At 39.7% G+C, this 3,401-nt stretch overlaps 1 long non-coding RNA gene across 1 annotated transcript in view; it reads left to right on the top strand.

Moving 5' to 3' along the window:
- LOC102467781 (uncharacterized) overlaps positions 1-3,311 on the top strand; it is a 33,499-nt gene extending 30,188 nt beyond the window's left edge. Inside the window, exon 3 of the long non-coding RNA XR_003550331.1 lies at positions 3,173-3,311. This is a non-coding gene — a long non-coding RNA (uncharacterized LOC102467781). The remainder of the gene's footprint in view (positions 1-3,172) is intronic.
- Positions 3,312-3,401: the final 90 nt, after the last annotated feature.

Below are 3,401 nucleotides of genomic sequence, written 5' to 3'. Positions count from 1 at the left end.
TATATATATATATATATTTCAATATTAACCAGTGAGAGTCACAAGTATCAAGGAAAAGAAGAGATTTCAAATCAGCCTGTGCTCTCACTGAGTTGAAAGACAGTCTCTTCTTGGCTGTTGAGGAGGCTGCTCCAGAGAGAAGCCAATTGGGCACACTCTTGTCCCAACAGGCCACTGTGCCTTCACTTGCCTGCTGCATCCCAGGGAAGAGGGAGGGTGGTTGAGATCATGTGTAGAAAACACTGGAGATTTGGAAACAAAAGGCCTCTATATGTAGGAGCTATTCTGACACTATACTCTGTCCAAAACAAATAGTCTTTTCTGCCACTGTTCATGGGTGTTGATAAAATGAAGGAGTATCTGTGCCCAAACCTGCCTAATTACTCTCATCCTTACCAGCTTCCACCTAGGACCTGTGTTCATACCAGACTTCGAGCTTCCCCGTGGTCATCTCTTTTTATCTTGCATATAGGTTGGACTGATACCATGTCTTAGGTATCAGTCCCCTTCACCATCACCATCTCTTTACTCTGAATCACTTATTTGAGGTGGTTCATGGTCTTATTCATCTTCATTTTGTCATCAAGATTGTATTTGAATGTTTATTAAATACCATGTACTATGATATGAGTTGAGGCAACAGAGGAAAAAAGGTATGATCCACGTTCTCAAGTTGCTTTGAATCCAGTGGGAGCTCAAATTATTAGGCTGTTGAAAAAGTCATGATGTATTTTTGTGTTTTTCTATAAAAAAAAAAGCACCATGACTTTTCTAAAAACCCAATAGATTATTATTAGTAGATAATTATGCAGCATCTAGAACTACTTGGTACATGTAACTAGAGCTGCTTTCTCATATCATGGGATATACCTATAGGAAGAGGTTTTCCCATTTGCTGCCAGGTCTAATGGAAGTCAACTCTCCTTTTCTGTAACTTGTAGTGATTTATCCAGGGTCTCCCTTCTGGAGCCACACATTAAATTACCCCTCCCCCCCACACACACACTTCCAGAATGATGACACTTGGACAGGCAGAGATGACTGTCTTCTCTTCCACTGGCTTCTTTTTCAAGATTAATGGTCTCAATGTTGTAACCCGTAATATCCATACCTCTGGGTTCAGATCTGTTCCTGTTTTAATTGCTCTCTTCCAGATATATTTTGGTTTCTCTATGTGTCTTATTAAACTGGAAAAGTCAGAATCCAGTACAGTAATTTGGTTTAGCAGAGAGAAAAATAAAAAAGACATATAAATGAGGAATAAGGAAAATAATCAAATGAAAAAGCAGCCTGGCAGAGTGAGTGTATGTTTAACACACAGGTAGAGAGACAGAAATTGTGTTTATTTCTAATTTTACATAATGCAAAGTCAGTTCAAAGACTTTTTAGTATAGTGTAATTAATTTTGACTTTCTTAGATCATAATATATGATATTTCCAATCTCTGGTGTTTTCATGCTAAACTCTAATTTAGAAAGTTTAATGAAAATATCTGGCCTACTTCTCTGACAGGTACTATGACTATCAGCTCTCAAGTCAGTCTTGACCTTTATTTGACCTTCCTTTAGTGGTCGTGGCCTCAACATTCTGGGTGATAGATTTTCCACAGTGTGTCCATTTCTAAGTAGCTGTCTAATGTAGTCATACAGGTATCTTTCTTTCTTTGTCAAAGCTATAACCAAGCCCTGCTTTGATATGGATAGCCCTCGAAAAGGCTGGTAGACTGTGTTTTGAGCAACTTTAAGGGTGGCCATTCTAATTTCAAAGTCTATGTCTAGTACATATTAGAATATTTAAGGTTTTTGCCATAGGGTATGTGTGCTCACCAAAGAGAGACAGAGAGATGGAAAATGAGAAATCACTCTCCAGAGGTGATGGCTAGAGTGAAATCACTCCCTCATGGGGATGACCATGCTGCAACCCCTTCTCCTCTTGGGATTTTGGGCATGTATACACATACACCTGACATGATTTTTAAGTCACTAGGTCTGGGACTCAAACTCTGGCTGACCATATAGGAATCCAGCACCTTAGCCATCATGTCTCCTGCTGGTCCCGATATAGTTTCCATTTCTAACAAAGCCTATTTACCATGCATAACAAATCCACAGTACAGCATGTTATAATTCCTACCCTCTTACAGGTCATTGCTTTGCAACACCCATGTCTGCTTTCCCACCACTGTTCTTCTGGTGGGAACCCCTGCCACACCTCTGCCTACCCCATTCCTAGCTCCTTTTGGGCTCTGGCCGGAGGCCACATATTCTTTTTTTTTTTTTTTTTTTTTTTAATATAGGGCACGTGCACTTGCCAGAGAGACAGATAGAGAGATGGAGAGACAGAGAGAGATGGAGAGACAGAAAGCGAGAAATCACTCCCTGGAGGTGTGGAGTGGTGGTGGCCATGATGCAATCTCTTCTCCTCTATTCTCCTCTTGAGATTTTGGGAACGAACACACATGTGCCTGGTATGAGTTTTAACCTGCTGGGTCCAGACTCAAACTGCGGTCAACTACATGGGAGTCCAGTGACATAACTATTATGCCATCCACTGGTCCCCAAAGGCCACATATTCTGAGAAGGCTTTTTGGTTTCTCTAAACCTAAATTAACCCCTCTCCCTACTGTCATAGTCCTTCACGTAAGTTAACTCTAGCATGTATCATTTCCTGTCTCATAATCATTTCTTGTTTTCATTGCTTTGCCATATTTTTTAATTATTTAGACATAGAAATATAAAGTATGTATAGATTTTAGTTTGCTGTTTTAGTTGACAGAATTTGGCATAGTGTGGCAATAGATAGTAAAACAATTTGCTGAATTCAATTTTGAGTGGGTCCTATGTTTCTTTTACTATATTGAATAGTTGAAAGAAATTAGCCATAAAATATTGGTGAAGCCTAAGCAAAAACAATACTTCTTTCTTAATTCCCTGTCTGTTTTCTAGCTTCTGTTTGCCTGCTTCTTCATGTGAACTAGTGCAATACCCATCTTGTCTGAGCAGATAAATTATAGTAAGAAAGAGGTATTAGAAACACAAGAAATGATGTCATCTTTCTAGCTTTAAGAATAATTCTATGTAGTGCCAGGTACATGAAAGGTAGGGAGGAAAAAATGTGTATAATTTATTCAAATCCTGATTAGACTAAATAAGTGATGTGTGCATCTTTTCAGATTAAGGAAGACCATGAGAACAATGGAGAGACTGGAGAAAAGAAACAGGAAGAGTGCTACAGTGGTAAAACACAATGCTCTGCTTGGCAGTCCCACATGGGAAGGTTACTGGTTCGTCTAGAACCCCTGCTGAGTACTTTGCAGGGTAGGTAATACATTTGCCCATGGGTCCTATCTGGATGAGGGCTGTGGGTGAATCCTGGCTTCAGGACCTTGTTGGAAGTGCTGC

The sequence above is a fragment of the Tupaia chinensis genome, unplaced genomic scaffold (genome assembly GCF_000334495.1).
Source record: "Tupaia chinensis unplaced genomic scaffold, TupChi_1.0 Scaffold000402_1, whole genome shotgun sequence".
Classification (NCBI taxonomy): domain Eukaryota; kingdom Metazoa; phylum Chordata; class Mammalia; order Scandentia; family Tupaiidae; genus Tupaia; species Tupaia belangeri.
Note: the sequence above shows the minus strand (reverse complement) of the source record. Positions and strands in the feature narration are given on the sequence as shown.